The sequence below is a fragment of the Cervus elaphus genome, chromosome 23 (genome assembly GCF_910594005.1).
Source record: "Cervus elaphus chromosome 23, mCerEla1.1, whole genome shotgun sequence".
NCBI classification, from domain to species: domain Eukaryota; kingdom Metazoa; phylum Chordata; class Mammalia; order Artiodactyla; family Cervidae; genus Cervus; species Cervus elaphus.
Window position 1 is genome coordinate 34,584,830 of NC_057837.1, and position 20,514 is coordinate 34,605,343.

Sequence of the window (20,514 nt, forward strand, 5' to 3'; positions counted from 1 at the left end):
AGAGGTAGGTGTCTCTGCTAAGCCAGAGGCTGGGGGTGTGCTCACCTTTCAGGCATGAGCCGGTAGTACATGTGTCATGTTTGACTCATACTAAATGAAGAACAGACACCCCAGACATTTCCTCAGTAGTTAATGATTTTCAGAGCCCATGCCTGTGATGATGTCCTTATTTGGGGGTCAGTTATAGGATACAAGTCCTAGGTGTGAGCAGGATTTTTTTTTTAAATTAATTTGTTTTTGCTTGAAGGATAGTTGCTTTTTGGTTTATGCTATACATCAATGTGAATCAGTCATAGGGTATATACAGAGGTTAAATTTTGAAAGATGCTTTTCATTGTGCTCTTAGCCATCCTGGTAAAAGGTTACAGTTGCAGAAACTAATCATTTTTATGGCAGTTTGTAGACAGGGAGTGGTTGTTGGGTGGGTTGAGAAAAAAAAAATTCTGCTTATTATGTGTACTCTGACTTTAGAGTTTGGATAAAGATATTTTCAAAATTTCTTGACAAAATAAAGATCTTTACTATCTGGGACAGCTATCAGAAGGTTTAGATCTCAGCTCTGCTGCTCAACTAGCTGGGGAACCTTGAAAAGGCCTCTTTGTGATATTTCAATCAAATGGTAATAATATCCACTTGTGTTGTTCAGTTGCTAAGTCGTGTTGACTGTTTGTGACCCCATAGGCGGCAGCACGCCAGGCCTCTGTGTCCCTCACTATCTCCCAGAGTTTGCCCAAGTTTATGTCCGTTGAATCGGTAACGCTATCCAACCATCTCATCCTTTGCTGCACTCCTCTCCTTAACATCCACTTAGTGATGTTGTGGGGTAAAATTCCATGAAGTGTCTTATACATTGTGATGCGTTGTGTGAATGTGTGAATATCGCATGATACTTCTATCATTTTGTCATCTGAACTGTTGTCGAGGTCATCTGCAGTTTGCCTCTCACTGTTTCCTCTGTCCTGAGAATGTAACCTGCTTTCCTCTGTCCTTTATTCCATGGAAGAGAGCACTGTATCAGAGCTCTGTGATCTTCAGGGTGGAAGCTGGGGCCCTGTTGCTCAATGTGAAAGTGTTAGTTGTTCAGTCATGTCTGACTCTTTGCGACCCCATGGACTGTAGCCCACCAGGCTTCTCTGCCCATGGGATTCTCCAGGCCAGAATACTGGAGTGGGTAGCCATTCCCTTCCCCAGGGGATCTTCCTGACCCAGGCATCGAACCCAAATCTCCTACATTGCAGGCAGATTCTTTACCGTCTGAGCTACCAGGGAAGGCCTAAACAAATATTGAAGTACAGCCAGCATTTCTTCAGGCCTAGTGTTAAGAGCTGAAAAGATCATCTGCAGTAACTCAAAGAGAAGAGACATACCCAGTGTCCCAGTAAATATCTTTTCATTGTCATTAATATATAGTGTTTGTAAACATTTTGGCCTTTTTTTTTTGTCTTGAAAAGTTAACAGGTGTTAATTAATATGTCTATATAGAAAAGTATTTGTTAATAAATTCTGTTGCAGTAGAACATGGTTTGAAAAAATGACCAGAAATTACCTTGCTGTGTCTTCTTTTTGGTTGCAATACTTAAATTATCCTCAAATCTCAACATTCAAAGAGGGCGTGAGGTTTTTATGTTTGTCAGAAGGAGACATGGAGTTAAAATGATGAAGAGACCTTCCAAGTCAGCTCTCAATTCTGGATGAGGAGAGAGTGCCGTTGACTTTCCATTTGGTCTTGGCTCTGATGGGAACTGATCCTTGCTTAGAAGCTGTGAAAATCTCAGTTGCTCTTTGGGTGACCTGCCGTTCACTGTGTGTGTGTGTGTCCTGTGTGTGTGGGTGTCCTGCATGTGTGTGTGTCCTGCATGTGTGTGTGTCCTGCATGTGTGTGTGTGACCTGCCATTCAGTGTGTGTGTGTTTGTGTCCGACTCCTTGTGACCCTTTCGAGTAACCCTTTTGACTGTAGCCTGCCAGTCCCTGGGATTTTTTTAGGTGAGAAGATTGGAGCAGGTTGACATTTACTTCTGCAGGGGATCTTCCTGATCCAGGAGTGGAACCCACATCTCCTGCATTGGCAGGCAGATCCTTCACCACTGAGCCATCAGGAAAGCCCCCCAGTCACCATACTGGATCACTACTGGTATAGTTTGCTGCTTGAGAAAAATATGTGTGCTTTGAAGGAGGCACATTGCTGAAAAAAAAATTCTCTGGTTTTACTGTTCCCTCTTCTGGATAGTTCCAAAAACCCAAGCCTTTTAATTTTCATTGGTGATTTGCTTTGTCATCTGTGTATTCACTTTCATTGATTTCTTGACCTACTCTTTGTGACAAACCGTCCCTAACCTGGTTATGCCAGTGAAATCTTATTTCAGAGTAACCTGTAAAATTCCATTCCATACTTTAGACTTAGCCTACTGAAGATAGCACTTTTCCCCTTCATTTTATTTTATTCCCCCTATGTATTCTTACTGTCTTGAGCAGCATGGGGTTTTTTGGTTGGTTGTTGTTGTTTTATTTTTTAATGAATCTCTTTCAGACTCACCTATTTATAGCAGCTGAACATTTCCTCCTTTCTCAGAGGCAGTTGTGGCTAGAGTAGCTTCGCTTCTTGAGATCCTAACCAGGGGGGTCTCTGAAGAAGTCCAGAATCTGCAAGTCACACTTGCTTTTCCATAATTAGCAACTAGAAATATTTTAACGTGCCTTGACTATACCTAAGCAACTCTTTAAAAAAAGAGTTTGCAGTCAGTTGAATTCTCTAAGCTTCTGGCTTATAGTACAGAAGAAACTTCTACAGAGAGTAGATAAAGGATGGGGTAAGAATTTTCCGATTTGATTGCATATTATTTATTGTGGAAAGAATGTTTTCCCTACAGACTGACTAGGAACAAGATGTTTAAACATAAGCCAGGGTGGAGACCTGTTTGTTTGGTCAGCTTCAGAGGAGCCACGTTTCCCTACTTGTGAAGAGTCTGCCAAATCTTCCATCCTCCCCACCCCCGCCTGATTCTTCAAGTTTCTTTGGGACTTTTACTTAGGGCCCTTGTTGGATAAGGCAGTGATGGAGTGCATATGTGGCAGTTAGAAAGGCTAAAGGCTTTTTTTCTGGAGGGACGTGATTTTATCATGTCATCATAAATTTATGCTGTGCCGTGTGTGTGTGTCTGTGTGCGTGTGTATAAAATGGCTTTTTCCCAGGCCCCCTCTGCGGTTGGCTTGTGTATGCACATAGCTGGGTGGCTGCAGGACCTCATTTATCACACAGGCAGTGGGAGCGGGCATGGAGATATGAAAGGGTTACTGTTCACATTTCCTGTGTAATTCCCTCTGATCTTACTGAGCTGTAATTCCTCTCTTGATGTTAAACATTCCCAGGCTCCTATAACCTTCTCACCAGCTTGCGCTAGCCAAGTTTGTCCCAGGTGATCATGTATGTAGGCGGACCTCCTGCTTCTAAAGATTAGAAACCTCTTCTTGGTCCATGCGATAGGCTAGCTGTTCTCATTAATTTGCAGCCCAGAAGAAATGCCTTTGATTTAAAACAAGAACAGAGCACTAACGGATTAGTTTTAAAATTCACATTAGCAGCCAACAACCAAACCTGTTGTCAAATTAGATTTAAAAATCTTCTGATTCCTGAACTGGTGAATTTCTAGGTGAACGAAAGCCCTTTGGATCTAGTGAAGATTACATTTTTCCTTCTAAAAGCACATTTGAAAAGTGGGTTCTGATTGGAAAAGGGTAAATTTTGATGCCACCATCTTACTTTTAGCTTACGTGATCGGTAGAGTGTTTTAAGTTACCTCATGTAAAGCCATTTAGCTGAAATGGCAACATTTCTGCTTCAGTTCAATTCAGGAGGTAGTAGCTGAGTGTAGGGTGGTATTTATTTTCTACTTTTTATCTGGTTTTTAAAGTATACAGCAGCTCATTTTTGTTCCACAACTTTTTAAACGTGCATTTTTGTGGTTGGCAAAAGATTTTCTATTTTTTCCTTTCCCCCTAAAGTTTTGGGAGCAAATGACATGTTCCTGTGAAGCACTGTATATGTCAGCAGCTACTGATGGATAGGGACACAGAGTACCTATTCCAGCCCTGGCCTCATCCCTGAGAGCTTCCCTCTAACACAGCTCAGGGTAAGTCTGCTCCTGTTGCTTGGAGCACATTGCCATGTTCCCACCCACCAACTTGGGAACCTAAGGATTCAGGGAGGGACAGAAATGAAACAATGCCTCTTTGAAGGAGTTTCTAGGATAATTAAAGTTTGCTGGTGTTTAGGCCAAAGTAGACTATTTGCATGGCTTCAGGTAGTGAGATAAAATACTTTTTATACACCTTATCTGTGGTTTCCCATGGAGGCAGGTAGAGGAGTTTTTAGATTGATTCTGTTTGGATCTGCCTTAGAAATCCAGTGTGACTCGTCGTTGTTTCCCATTCTCCTTTCAGTTCCCCAGAGCCTGAGGTAGCCTGTCACATGGACGGCTTTCAGTAGAGGTTTGTTTGAATAAATGTGAAGTAGACATTACTTTTGTAGATTCTGAATTGCTTTGTACGTGTGTCATTAAGCACGTGTCTAATAGTTTAACTCTCACTTTTCCTATTAGTCTCTAATGATAGATCCTGTTCAGAGTTTTTTGTTATTAGACAGTTAATTCCTCACAACAGTCTATGTCCAAGTCCTTAAGAGCTTTTTCCACCTGGCTGGCTAACTGTGGCACTGCTCAGTCATAGAGAAAAATGACATTTAGTCACAAATTACTTATAGTCTGTTAATATTGCCTAAAACCAATAAGCCCATTTGTTATTCTAATGATGGAAAAATGCTTATATTTTCTCCCAAATAGTTATTCCTTACCTTAGGACCATCCTAGAGCACTGAATAGTAATGTTAATCAGTGGACAAATACATAGAGATACTTAGAGAATGATGACACACACAGCATCGTGCCTGGTACCATGCGTTCTGCAAAGATGTGCACGACCTTGGTCCTGCCACCTCAAGTCTAGGCTTCTCCACGAATAGGAGCTTTACGCCAGTCAGCTTAAGGCCATCAGAATGGTTATGGGCTGAGAGGCCTGAATGAGAATCAGGTGAATCCTCTTTCAGTGCATTAGATGCAGGAGGTGTGGGTTCAATCCCTGGGTCAGGAAGACACCCTGGAGAAAGGCATGGCAGCTCATTCCAGTATTCTTACCTGGAGAATCCCATGAACAGAGGAGCCTGATGGGCTACAGTCCATAGGATTGCAAAGAGACTGAGCACACATGCGCATATGCACACATACTGGTACCAGGTACTCTTGCATTTATAAGGATATGAATGTCAACATGCACATACACATATACGTGTGTTTGTGTATATATATGTGTGTTATCCCCTTAGTAACAGCTACTACCTGGTCTATACTTCATAATTTATCTTAATACACCAGTATTTCTTTATGTTCTCTTTTTAAATCACTGCTTGAGACTACTACAAATGGTATTAATTTTATATTTATAATTCTCGTCGTGTTTTAATCATGAGTAAGTGTCTAAATAAGCATTTGTTAAATGAACTAAAGGACAACCTGTGTGTGCATGTTTTGGCTTGATTATATACAAACAGTAGCTTATTTAGTAAGATGAAAATGGTTTTCATTGCAGTAACTTGGTTGAAGTTTGTCATTTTTGGAAAATTGCTTTATAGTATCTCTGAGAATATTGGCCTTTTTATCTCTAACAAATAATTGTACGTTGTAATGAACTTTGCAAATTACTTCTGAATAAGATCTGGGTTTAGACTTCCTTTTCCAGTTTGGTAGTAGAGGGGAGACACAGGACATTGTGAGTCCCGCAACAATCTAAGTAAATTACAAAGTAACATTATTTTAGTGATCTGTTATTATATAATTAATTGCCCCAACACTGAATGGTTTGTTCTGGATAGCTCATGGTTCTGTGGGTTGGGAGTTTAGACAAGTCTCAGTTGGGTAATTTTTCTATTCTACATTGCACTGACTAAGATCACTGGATGGTATTCATTTGGTAGATGGATTAGATGCTCTGGAGAATCTAGGATATCTTTACACACATATATGGTGTGTGGACAAAGATAGATGTGTCTATATGACCTTTTTAGCATAGTCTCAAGGGAGTCAGACTTGTCCTGTTGTGGCTTAGGACACCTAGAGAGAATTTTCCAAGAGATAGGAAGGGAAGTGCTATAGAGGAAGGTCTAAAACTGGAAACTGGCCCCACATCACTTCTACCATATTGTGTTGGTCAAAGCAGTGCCAGGGCCCTCCCCGTTTCAGTGAGAATGGGTCATAGAGTGGCCTCTCAGTGGAAGAGGTATCAGAATTTGTGGCCATCTTAGTCTACTACAGTTCACCCTCTGGCCACAGATGATTTACATTCCTCCTGTATTCTAAATGTACTCAGCCCCTTCCGAGAATCCGAAGTTGCCATCCCTCTATGGCTTTACTCTCAAGCTTCAGGTCCAGGACCTTGTCATTTAAGTCAGGTCTGAACGTGCAGGAAGCTCGCCTGGTGTAGTTGCCTCAAAAGACAAGTGATTTATTCAGCACATATTAGAGAGGCAGGCATAGAATCACTGCAGTAAGCATTTCCATTCCGAATCAGGAAGCAAGAGGTGCATAGCTTTCACTGGTTCATAGTAATTTTGAAATCCTAATGCTGTCATTTCTTTACTAGCGTTATTTTTACTCCCCTGGAAATGATTATCAATGACTCCTGACTTCACCCTAGCAACTCTGAGTCATCTATCATTTTATATAAGATATGGTTCATGTTTACAACTGGGTAATCTTGCCAGCCTTGCTTCCTGCTTGTAGGAATTTGAGAGTTCAGAAGCATCTTTTCAGTTTTTCTCTCTTTCTGCTCCTGTCAGTCCTATCTGACATAATTCTTTTAAAAGCTTTGTGAAATTCCTGTGTATCAGATTATAGTCCGCTCTGTTACACAGAAGCCACATTCACATTTGTTTTGAGATAATGTTTTTTTCTACTTCAGACTATGAGTAAAGGTGTTATAAGATGATACCCATAAGATTCTGTGAAGCTTTTTCTATTTGAAAAAGTCCAAGAGGGACACCCTCAAGATTCCTACAGGTTTTTTATGTAGAAAAGATAGTCTTACGAGGCACACTCTTAACATTCTTAGAACTGAATTAGATACAACATGTAATCATGATGGCATTTTACAGTCATACTCTAGAATTTTTTATCCCGAAACCATGCTTTACTGACAGAGGCCTAAACTTGACTTTTTACTTTGAAGCTATATCTTAGTTTTCTGTCTGGGAAGAATGGGGATGAGAAAATATTTTGTTTTTGAAAAGAGCAAGTCCTGGCTCCTTAAATTTCTGAAAGTGAAATGGTTCTTTTGTTAGCTCTAAATTCTGCTTGAAAATGGAAGAGTTCTTTTGTTAACTTATCTTTCTCTTTGCATCCTGTATTACACTAGGCTGAAAGAGACTAATACTTTCACTCTTCTGCCTGGCAATCTCCTTAGCCAAATCTACCACTTTATTGGGCACGTTTTCTCTTTTCTATTTTATGCAAGGAATAGTGTTACACATTTTCCACCACCGTGTAAGAGGGCTTGTCGTTTCTCCATCTGTTAACATTTTCACTAAAGTCCTTCAGGCTTTCATTAACAGTGTTTTTAAGGACTTCCCTGTTTCTGCTCACCACTTGGTCCCAAAGCCAATGTCAGTATTTTAAGATTTTTATTACAGAGCCCCCACTTCCATGTCCTAGTGTCTGTTATGGTTATCTAATTCTGTTATAAATTACCCAAAAACTTACAGTCTTAGGAAAACAGTTATTTTGCTGTACTTCACAGTCTGTAAGTCAGTGCAAAGGGCAGGCTCAGCTGGTGGTTATTCTTCTCCATGTAGCATCAGCTGAGGTTAGTTGGTGGCATTCAGCTGAAGGATGAGCTGGTTGCGAGGCTCTGAGACAGCTTCATATTTACATTTCTGGTACTTTGATAAGAATCATTCAAAAGCTAATTTTGGCTGAGGCTGTCAGCCAGAGTGCCTATACCTACCTTCTGCAGGATGACAGTCTTACTATAGTTAAATGATGGTAACAGTAGCACAAAAGACAGGAAGAAAGGAATAGGTATCTTCTGTTGTAAAATTCTTATTTATGAAGTGATAAAATTGTCTGAGTCATCAGGGAAGCCCAAAATATTATTAAAACTTAAGTTGTGGTAAGTTAAAGCTCTATAGTTTAAACACCAGAGCAATAAAACTGCAAAAGAAACAGGTACATCTAATAAGCCAACAGGGAAGGTAAAGTGAAATACTAAAAAATATTCAGTCTGCAAAAGAAACAGGTACATCTAATAAGCCAACAAGGAAGATAAAGTGAAATATTAAAAAATATTCAGTCACAGATAAGGCAAGAAAAAATGCGAAAAGGAAACAAAGACTAAATTAGAAAATAGCAAGATGATTATTTCAGATTCAGCCATGTAAATAGTTATATTACATATAAATGATTTAAATGCTCTGAAGACAGATCATCAGGCTAGATAAAAAAGCAAAACCTACTAACTACATGCTGTTCACAAGAAATCCTATTCAAATATGAACACAAGTTATAAGTAAAAGAAGTGAAGAAGATATGCCATGCAAACACTAATCACTAAGAAAACTGGATTGGCTATATTAATTACAACATAGGCTTCAAAACAGAGACTATTAGTAGCAATATTGAGAGATACTTCATAATGATGAATCAATTTATCAAAAAGACATAACAATCCTAAATATCTATGAGTCCATTAACAGAGCTTCAAAATACTTACAGTAAAAATTGACAGAACATAAAGGATGTTGTTGTTCAGTTGCTCAGTCATGTCTGATTCTTTGCGACCCCACGGACTGCAGCACACCAGGCTTCCCTGTCCTTCACCATCTCCTGGAGTTTGCTCAAACTCATGTCCATTGAGTTAGTGATACCATCCAACCATCTCATCCTCTGTCATCCCTTTCTCCTGCTGCCTTCAGTCTTTCCCAGCATCAGGGTCTTTTCTGATGTGTTGGCTCTTTGCATCAGGTGGCCGAAGTGTTGGAGCTTCAGCTTCAGCATCAGTCCTTCCAATGAATATTCAGGTTGATTTCCTTTAGGATTGACTGGTTTGATCTCGTTGCTCTCCAAGGGACTCTCAAAAGTCTTCTCTTGTACCACTATTTGAAGGCATCTTTTTTTAAGTGCTCAGCCGTCTTTATGGTCCAACTCTCACATCCATACAGGACTACTGGAAAAACCATAGCTTTGACTCTACGGATCTTTGTTAGCAAAGTAATGTCTCTGCTTTTGAATACGCTGCCTAGATTTGTCATAGCTTTTCTTCCAAGAAGCAAGCATCTTTTAATTTCATGGCTGCAGTCACTGTCCAAAGTGATTTTGGAGCCCAAGAAAATAAAATCTGCCAATTTTTCTCCATCTGTTTGCCATGGAGTCATGGGACCGGATGCTCGTGGTCTTTGTGGGGTTTTTTTTTCCAATTTTTAAAAATTTATTTATTTTTTATTGAAGGATAATTGCTTTACAGAATTTTGTTGTTTTCTGTGAAACTTCCAACATGAATCAGCCATAGGTGTACATATATCCCCTCCCTTTTGAACCTCCCTTCTATCTCCCTCCCCATCCCACCTCTCTAGGCTGGTATAGAGCCATTTTTTGATTGTTGAGTTTTTTGCCCACTTTTTTCACTCTCCTCTTTCACCTTCATCAAGAGTCTCTAATTCCTCTTCACTTTCTGCCATAAGGATGGTGGGTCATTTGCATATCTGAGGTTATTAATATTTCTCCTGGCAGTCTTAATTCCAGCTTGTGCTTCATCCAGCTTGGTGTTTTGCATGATGTACTCTGCATATATTTTAAATAAGCGGAGTGGACATATACTGCCTTGTTATCCTTGAACATAAAGGATGAATAGGCAAAACTACAGTTGTAGTTAGTCTCAAACACTTCTCTCTCAGCATTTGATTTATAAGTAGGCAGAATATTAATAAAAAAGAAATCTGGAACAACACTGTTAACCAGTTGGAGTTAATTGACATTTATAGAATCTTGCAGTCAACAATAGAAGAATACACATTCTCTTCAAGTACACATGAAATTTTCATCAAGGTAGGTCATATGTTGGATCATAAAACAAGTCTCAATATATTTTAAAAGATTAAAACTATGCAGGACATGTTCTTTCACTATTTCTAAATTGTATTAGAAATGAATAGCAATAGAATATCTAAAATTCCTTCCCCAAATATTTAGAAATTAAATAGTACACTTTTAAATAAAGCATGGTTCCATGAAATCACAAGAAAAAGTAGAAAATATTTTTAACTCAATGAAAAATGAAAACACATGTGAACAATATTTATGCAGCAGAAGCTGTGCTTAGAGGAAAATGTATAGCTTTAAGATACAAATATTAAAAAAGAAGAAAGGTCTAAAACCAGTTATCTAAGCTTTCACTTTGAGAAGCTGGAAAATCAAAATGAACCCAGAGTAAGTTGAAGGTAGTAAACAAGAAATAGAAATCAATAAAATAGGATATTATAAAACAGACAAATAATGGAGAAAAACTGGTGAAAACAAAAGCTGTTTTTTGGTTTTTTTTTTTAACTGATCAGATTAGTTGGCTCTCTTTAGTGGCAGTTCAGTGCCTTCCATATATTCCTAGATATAGGAGGTTAAAATTGTCCATGTCTCTTAAGCCCTAGACCCAAAAACTGGTGTCTTGTCATATCCACCACATTTTATTGGTTAAAGAGGCCATTCAGATTCAAAGCTTGGGAAGTAATATGTGTACCCACTTCTCGATGGGAGGAGTTTAAAAATATTTGTGTCACTCAAGCAGAGTCATATTTTTGAAGACCTTAGAGCTATGAATGGAAAGAATACTGAATGAACTGAAGTAACAGAAATGGAAGAGCATCTCTGAGGTGAGACTGCTAGAAGTCCTCTTTCCTGAGTGTGTTTGCTCAAAATGAACACTGGCCAAGGATCAAGCTTGCTGCATAAGTGAGACTCTATGAGGGGAAAGAGAAACCATGGAAGTTTTGATGATCACATAGTCTGGCATATTGAACTGGACCCTAGGGAGGCTTTAGACACACAGCTGGTTTTCCCCATAGGTTGTTTCCCGAGCCTTGGGACAGAATGGGAAGATGGGAAGTTGAGCTGGAAATATGCAGTGATGTCTCCTGCAGTCCTGCAGTGCTTAGGAGACAGTCTCTGCATGGTAGGGTTAGGGTGCAGCTGCAATAAACACAATTAATTTCACCTTTGAGACGTTTTACACCAGAAGTAAGATAATTAGATTGAAGTGAACAGCTCCTTACCCTACCAGTCTAGTAGAGGGAAGGATGGACCTTCACTGGGAGAAAATAATGTCAGCCACAGTTTTATGGCTATTACATTCAAAATATTGAGAATACAGTAAAATGTTATTTGACATGTGAAAAGTAAAAAAAAAAAGTATGTATATATATATATATATATGTTCAAAGAAGATAATAGAAGCAGATCCGCCAGTGATATAGATCTAGGAGTTACCAAAGATTTTATAGTTGTTGTAAATGTGCTAAAGGAAATAAAGGAAGCAATTAGGAAAATGGATGAAAAGATGAACAGTATTAATAGAAAGGTGGAAATATTAAAAAATAATCAAATTGATATCCTAGGGCTGAAAAATATGACATCTGAAATTAAGATTTGAGTTTAAGAGCAAAGTAGGTGCAACAAAAAATACATAACTAGAACTGGTGAACTAAAGGACAGTTCAGTGGGAAAATGTACAATCTCAGAAAGCAAGAAGAATGGAAAGAACAAAACAGCTTAGGAGACATAGGATCAAGTCACTTCATCTGACATACATGTGGTTGGAGTCCCCGGAGGAGAGAATGAGAAAAGCAATATTTGAGAAGATAATGACCAAAGGTTTTCCAAATTGATTAAAGATAGCAATCCACAAATTCAAGGAGCACAGGAAACGTAATGAACCCCAAGCAATATTAATATGAAGAAAACCACACCTAGGTACAACTTGGTGAGACTTGTGAAAACCAGCTATAAAGAAAAAATCTTGAAACAATCAAAAGAAATAAGCCCCACTGCTTTCAAAGGAGCAGCAGTAAGATTGGTGGCTGACTGGCTTACAGTCATTATTAAAATCAGAACATTAAGGAATGGCATCTGTAAATACATGTAGAAAGGAAAAATACTGCCAACCTGAAGCTCTGTACCCAGCAAAAGTATTTTTTTATGAAGGCAGAATAAAGATGTTTTTAGACAAAAGGTGGGAGATTTTATCACAAGTAGACCCATAGTGCAGTAATACTAAAGGAAGTTATTCAGTCTGAAGAAAAGTGATCCCAGATGAGCCATAGAACCTCAGGAAAAATGAGGAGCCTAGGGAAGCCTATGAATAAATATAAAAGATTTCAGACCATTGAAAGCAACAATATTAATGTTTTGTGGGGCTTTAAACATAAGTAGAAATAAAATATTTAAAATCAGTGGAACAAAGGGCCAGTATGTGTAAATGAACTTAAACTGACATTTTTTTTCACACCCAGGAAGTGGTAAAAGTCATCTGAAGTCAAGGAAGTATTTATAATCTCTAAGATAATTGCTAGAAATATTACAAAGATATTTAAACAAAAAGTTTACCAAAGGTAAAATAAAATAATAAAAAAATTGAATATCAAAAGAAGAAGAATAAATGAAGGAAAAAGAACAGAAGGAATGAATAGAAAATTTATAACATGAAAGTATCTTTAAGTGTAATTAAATTACATGTAAATAGGCTTCTTCGTCCAATTAAAACCAAAAATTTTTGGACTAGATTTTTTAAAAAGACAATGTATAGTTAAGACATAAGACATATTTCACATAAAAGGATATGGAAGAAAATAAAAGGTACACTATAACAAATACTGACTAAAGGAAATCTTATATGTTAATATCAGACAGAGTAGTCCTTACAGAAGGGTGAATTATGGGACGCTCTATAATGATAAATGATCAATTCAGTAGGAAGACAGACAGTGCTAAATTTATATGTTCCTAACAGCATAACTTGAAAATACATAAAGCTAAAATTGACAGAACAAAAAGGAGAAACAGATGAATCATAGTTGGAGAATTTTGCAACCTTCTTTCAACCACTAATGTAACAAGCAGATTTTTGACGTGATTGTTAAAAGTGTAAGGTGATAGAATATTTAAACAAGGTTATTAACTTGACCTATTGCTATTTATAGAATATTATTCCCAACAACTGCAGAATACATATTCTTTTCAAGCATGCAAGGAATTTTTACCAAAATAGGACATGTACTAAGCCAAAAAGCAAATCTCAACAGATTTTAAAAGATAACATATAGTATATGTTCCACAGTAGAATTAAGTTAGAAATATATAACTGAAACATAAAAAACCCTAAATTTGCATGGAAAAGAAATAGCATGCTTTTAAATAATCCACAGGTCAAAGAAATACAACCGTGATCAAAATATATCGAACAGTATCAAAACTTGTGAGACACAAAGTAATACCTAGGGAATATTGGATAACTTTAAATGCATATGTTTTCGACTTAAGGTATAATTTTCCATCTCAAAAAGCTACAAAAAGAAGTGCAAACTAAATTCAAATAAACTAGAGAAAGCTCAGATTAACAATATGTCTTTTTTTAAATATGATACTGTTAATTTGAGCTTTCTCTTTCTTTCTTAGTAAGCATTCATCAATTTTATTAACATTTTCAAAGGAACGAAGCATGTGAGATCTTAGTTCCCTGACCAGGGATCGAACTCAACCCCCACATTGGAAGCATGGAATCTTAACCACTGGACCGCCAGAGAAGTCCCTATAACTTTGATCTTATCCCCAGATTTCTTCCCTTTCCTCCCCAGAAATTTAAACCTGGCTTTTGTAGGTAGTGCCAATTTTTTTTCCCCACAACCATCTCAAGAAAAATTAAAAAAAATTTTTTTCTAAGTCTATAGATTTTAAAGGGAAGGTGATGTGTTTCTTTGCTCTCCAATGTCAATTCAGGGATCGAGGTGCCACCTTTGTGCATCAGTTCCTTTTTTTCTAACTCTTATGCTGCCATCTCCCCTTTCTAAGGCTTGTTATTGGTTGATTTACAAGAGGGCCATCACTCTAACTTCCTCAATCATGTCAACATCACACTTGAAACTGTCCTCTCCACACCACACCGTGTGATTATATCTGTGTCTTCTAATTCATGTTTTGGGATTTCTGATACTCAGAACTCATTATTCTTTAAGTTGCTTTGTTCTGTCAGTCAGAATCATTTCAAGATTTCAGATGCTGAAAGCCCCTTTCTCTTCTCTAACTTTTTTCTCTTAAAAGCCCTTAAATTCAGATATGTCTTCATTTATGTACTGTTTCTCCACCTCTCCTTCCCTCCCTACTTCCTTCCTGTCTCTATCACAGTAAATGGCCTTGCTATTGACCTTAACTCCCTCAATTTTACACCCTTACACACAATAATTTTTATCTATATCCATCACGCATCCTTTCTTCCATTTCTAACCATGAAGAACAGTTTCGCCTCTTAACATGGCTAACTCTACCTTCTCTTGACTTTGCTTCATTATTAATCCCTTTTCCTTCTTTTTACTCTCATTAAAAAGAAAATAGTAACTCTTATTGAAGATTCAGGTTTACTTTCAAACTATGCAAGGCCTCTTAAAAGAATAATATTTGGTATTTAATTCCATTTCTCCTTTTTTTTAAATTCTTCCATTTTTTTTGTTTTCTTTTATTGCCCTCCTGAAATTTCTTTCTAAGATCATGAGTAACCGTTGAGTTATTCTTAGTCCTCCTTCTGCTCTGAAAACACAAGACAGGGTGCTTTGTTCTTTGACTGTTCTTCTTTGACTTCATTGATAGACATCAGTTTTTTGTGATAAGCCCGCTTGTCAAATAAATAAACCTTTTTGGAGGTAAGCAGACTTCCCTATTGACTTGCTGTAGCAAGAGTGACCACGCAGATATGGGGCGGGGGGCTTGCTTTAGGAAATGAGTGTAGGGCTTTTATTGATTTTATTTGGGCTTTCAAGTTCTAGGGTGAGATGCTAGAAGTCAGATGAGTCTTTGGAGTGGTCCTTTTCTTTTCTTTCTTTTTTTTTTTTTTTTTACAGTTTTAAGGAGTGGTCCTTTTCTTAAAGGGATGCACACAACACATGGTTGTGATTGAAAGGCAAGGTCTGTGGAGGCTGAGGATGCCGCACTTGTGACTGTCTGACTGGATGGTGGTAACTGGTCCAGCCCTCAGTCCTACCTACCTGATGGGGTGGTTATTCTGGTTCTCATTTTCAAGCACACTTTTATTGTATTTTTGATTTTTTAATTCCATTGCAGTTGCGCTGGTTTCTTCTTATCCTGACTGTTGTAGTAACAAAACAGGTCTCACTGCCTTTTCAGTCTTCTTGTAGTAACTCTGAAAGCAGAACCATCTTTCTAGGATATAAATTTGAATGAGTTTTCTACTAAAACCCTTGATGGCTCTTTTTATGTACAAGATAAAACCACATATACTGAAGGTAGCATTCAGCCCTTTCACAACAGGACCTCGAGCCCACAGTCCAGTCCTTGTCTGCTGGTCTGTGGATCTCCTGTTCCTCTCTCCCTCCTGCCTTTCCTCCCTCTTCCTCCCCCACCTACTTTTCTCATCCTCACCACCAAACTATGCTCATGTTACAGAAACATATTGACTTTCCTGAGCTCACACACTGTATTGTGGCCGCTGTGCCTAAAATAAAGTAGTTTTTGTTTCTTCTTGGAATATTGTTTCCAAACCTTACCTTTATCTGATTGCTAAAAGTCCTATCTCTTTTAAAGCTGAATTTAAGTGTCACCATTACAGAGTATGTTACTTTGCCAGGACTACATAACAAAATATCACAGACCAGTGACTTCAACAACAGAAATTTGTCTGCTCAGTCTTGGAAACTAGGCATTGGAGATCTAGGTGTCTGCAGGCTTGATTTCCCTGGGTCGTCTCTCCTTGGCTTCCAGGTGTCCATCATTTTGCCGTGTCCATATGTAGTCTTTCTCCCATGTCCTCATGTGGCCTTTTTCCTGGTGTGTGTCTGTGTTTCCTAACTTCCTCCTATAGGACACCAGTCACATTGGATTAGGGCCCACCCTAAAGGCCTCATTTTACCTTAGTCACCTTTTAAAGGGCCCTATCTCTAGATTCAACCACATCCTGAGGTTCTCGGGGATTGGGGCTTCAACACATTAATTGGGGGGGGGAGAAGGAGTTGGAAGACACAGTTCAGTCCATAATACAAAGCCATCACATATTTTCCCTGTAGTAACACCCCCCGCCCCCCCAAATCCAGTAGCACTTTGTACCATTTTTAGCATTTACTGTGTCTGCCTTGATGTGGAGTTATTCATGTTCGTCTGTCTCTGGTGGTTTGTGGGTTTCCTGAGGATGGGAGCTTTATCTTACTCAACTTCACCTCTCCCTGCTCTCCATGATGTAGTACTGCATAGGGCTTGATTGGTGGGTAGACTTTAAATGATCCAGTGTAAATCAGGCTTAAATATATTATTTTCCAGAACTTTTAGGAGATTGACATAAAAACATAGGAAGAAAATGTGTTATACCTCCTAGTTTAGAAGTCTTTGAGCATAGCTTGAAATTTTTATTTTAGGTTCTTAAATTATACATAAGTATCAGTTTTATAGAACTAAATATAACTCTTAACGATCTTTAGGTACAGTCACCTAATTAGCTTCTGTAAGCTACCTATCAATTCTTTCAGTTTCATACTTCCATTACATTTGTTTTCAGATAAAGATGAATGCCATGTCTCAGCCAACACTGAAAACGTGAAGTTTAGAAGACGTTTGCTAAGTCGAGTCAACTCACGTAAGTCCGCTCACATTGCTCAGCACCAGCTTAAGACTGATTTAAAATGTGAAGGATTAAGTTCACCACCTTTGATGATTTCTCAAGGCTCAATTGTTCACAGTATCTTATAGTTCCCTTGTATATTGAATCGCTGGTTTTGGAAGATATTGGAGAGATGATTACTCGCTAAATCTCATGTGCTTGTTGAAAATATAATGTTTAAACTCAAGGTATTACTTTAAAAATGAGAGTAGCACCTCACGACCATCCTTTATTTATTGATACCATCTAGGTATCAATTCCCAACTATGGGCCAAACTTAGTGTTTCTAAAATGGTTTTCCATTGTAGCAAATATATTTTTAGTTTCTTAAGTCTGGCTTTTCTGACTATGTTCTTGATCATTAAAGGGAGATATTTAGTAATTATCACTGGAACCTGAAATACATAGCTATTTATCCAAAAACCTAGCTTTGAGGTGTCGTCTTAACCAATCCCAACTATTACAATTACCTCCTCATGGTCTTTGTCTTCATTCTGTTGTCTGTCGTATTTTTGCTGCCCTACAGATCTGCATGTAGAGCCACTCCAATAATTTTAAAACCCTTCAGTGGCTCCTCACTCACTGCTGATGGAATCCATGCCTTTGCCTGCATTCAGAGCCCTCAGTCAAGCCCCTAAAATATCCCCATCTTTAGCCAGCTGAGCTTCCTTCCTGTTCTCTGAAATCTCATTGTTGTTCTTGCCTCTGCATCTCGACTTGGACTGTTTTTGTTAGTGTTTCTCTGTAATATCCCCTGCTCCTCCCTTTCTGGTTCCTCTGCCTGTTGAAATCTTGTGCACACCTTCAAGGCTGAGCTCAGGTGTGGACTCCTCCACGAAACTTCCCCTGATCACTCCAGCTAGAAGCACAAGCTTTCCCTCTCTCTGCTGACTTCAGCCAGGATTTTGTTTTTGTCACTGTTTCAGCATATTTTACCCTGCCACTTCAGTGTGTGTGTGTTGGTATCTGTCTTATCTCCCAGGGAGGTTATGAGGACCAGAAAATCAAACATTGTGTCTAACATAGTTTTGTCTTGCACAGCATTCAGCATAGCCTTTAATGATGCTCAGTATTTGTTTAACAAATTAAGAATGTGCCTGGGCTTTTCTCCCATCCTCCCCTCTTACATCCTTACAGACACACATGGTCCATATTCATGGCAACTATTCATTCTCGTCCTGTCCCCCTGGCAGACCTCCACACTGCCATCTTGTCCTGGGAAAACACTGGCCCTGGTGTAATTAGCGAGACACAGTCAGTTCCCAGCCTCAGAAATAAACTGTGGTCCCAAAGTTCATGTCCAATTCCGTTGTTTGGAATGCAGAAAACATTTTTCCACAAAAGCAGTTATAAATAGTCATTAAGTTTCTCAGTCTGCCCTTCCAAGATTGTTTAACTCATAAGTACTGATGCAGCCACCACATATCACACTGTTTGTAGAGCAGGGGATCCCCAACACGTGGGCCACTGGTCCCAGTCTGCAGCCTGTTAGGAACCGGGCCAGACAGCTGAAGGTGAGCCACGGGCAAGCTAGTGAAGCTTCATCTGTGTTTATAGCTTCTTCCCACCGCTTCTATTATTGCCTGAGCTCAGGAAAGCAAGCTCAGGGCTCCCACTGATTCTGCATTTTGGTGAGCTGTATAATTATTTCATTATATATCACAGTGTAATAATAATAGAAATAAATGTAATGTGTTTAATCACCCCAAAACCATCTGCCTGCCTCATTCTGTGGAAAAATTGTCTTCCCCCAAACCTGTCCCTGATGCTGTGAATGTTGGGGACCGCTGTTGTAGAGGACCTCTGACTCTGGATATGGAAGCATATCTCTCATGTCCTGGAAGCAAAGCAGGGACTTCTTGGGCAGCCTGAGCAGTAGGAAGTCTGAGCAGGGGCTCTGGCAGGGGCCCCCCATATTAAATACCCTCATGACAGTAGCTTTTGGGTTTCCGATATTTGCATAAGAGACATTTAGCTCTAGGTCACTGGTACTCTCATGAGCTCTGAATTGAGGGCAAGGAGGCACTTGTTCTCCTGACCCTCCCCACAGTAGGTGAGGATGGTAAATAGCACTTCAGTTTTCCTGTCACATGGGGGGGTCATTTTTAATTTGGAGGTGTGGGAGTTGACGGTATCTTTCTTGAGCTTGGCGTGATTTGTTTTATAAACCTATTACACCACTTCACCCTCATTAGTGTGATCTCTTTTCTCTCACAGCCTGGCAACTTATACAGTAATTTCCCCCAGTTTGCATTTAATGGAAGGAGACCATTGTCTGCTCATGGACCAAGTCTAACTCATAATCATAACCGAAGTTATGTGCAGGAGGAGTATGACCTTTAGCTTAAGCATAAAGTGTTTAATAACCACCTACACATGCAATAACATAACCCCAGTTCTGCGGGATTCTGCCAACAGCCAGAGTCACATATACCATACTTACTGGCACATAATTCTCCAGCATCTCATTGAAATTTGAAGCAGTAGTCTAAATTATGCTATGCACTTTAATATTTTTAGCACTGAATTTGATAGTTGCTTCATTTTTCTGGTAGCAGACCCATGCCTGCTTCCTGACAGGAGCAGCTATCCTTGCTCTGAGTTTATGCTCATCTCCTGCCCATTTCTGCAGCCCCCAACCTCCTCTCCGGGCCCATCCCCTGCTGGTGTCGGTCTATGAGCACCCCCACCCCATCCTCACCCAGGGGAGCCAGCAGATAGGAGATGAAAGGAGTTAGAATTTTAGTTCTCCTGTGAAACGGACACACCAGGTAATCCTGGGGGCTGATGTGGGACGAGAAGGCTGCCAGGGTACCCACACTCAGGAGTCTCAAACCTGGTGTTAGTGAACACATTTCTCATCTCTTTGGTGTGTTTTAAATAATCTATGTTTGGCAACAATGGGCCTTGTTTATTAGATGACAGAGAATAAATTCAAGATAAGATGTTTTGATGTGACCTGTCCCCTTTAAAAAAGGATTCAACATCGTGGATTAAAAAAAAAAAAAAGAACCACTCTCTTGGCTGCTTTGTAATAGGACTTATATGACAGCACTTTCTGCTGTGGCCTTGTTTGCCTGTGACACTCTGTGCTATGGCCTTGTTTGCCTGTGACAATTTATTGTTGTGTTATCAATATCTCCACTTTTTTAATATATAAAACTTAGGTTTTTCACTGATCATCCAAATGTTTAATCAGGTGATGAATGGTCTGCTTAGACTTGAGGGAGCCTGTAGGAGAAAGGGGAGAGAGGGGAACTAAAATCTATTGAGTACTGCTCTGTGCCATGTTCCCTATGTGTCTTTTAGGATCTTCACTCCATTTTACAATGGAGGAACTTGGGCTTGAGAAATGTTTAAAACATGAATCTGAGGTCGGAGGTCTAGTCGGTGATAAATCTGGGTTTCAATCCCAAATCTGATCGTCACACTACTTAAACAGCCTAATCCTACAATCCCATGTGCCTTCTATTTGCTGGGAAAGATCAGTAACTTGAAATTGGAGGCTGGAGGCAGATTCGGGTATAGTGAGGTTCGCCTTCCCCACTGACAAC

General features: G+C 39.1%; 1 protein-coding gene across 7 annotated transcripts in view; it reads left to right on the forward strand.

The window, feature by feature from the left end:
• ZNF438 (zinc finger protein 438) overlaps positions 1-20,514 on the forward strand; it is a 188,099-nt gene that overhangs the window by 73,071 nt on the left and 94,514 nt on the right. For 5 of the 7 annotated variants that reach the window (XM_043883385.1, XM_043883388.1, XM_043883383.1 and 2 more), the window contains one exon: positions 16,859-16,936. The gene's annotated coding sequence lies outside the window, so the exon portion shown is untranslated. Of the gene's footprint in view, positions 1-4,000; positions 4,129-16,052; positions 16,072-16,858; positions 16,937-20,514 lie in introns of those variants that run through there. The other 2 variants (XM_043883387.1, XM_043883389.1) reach the window with 2 other exon arrangements.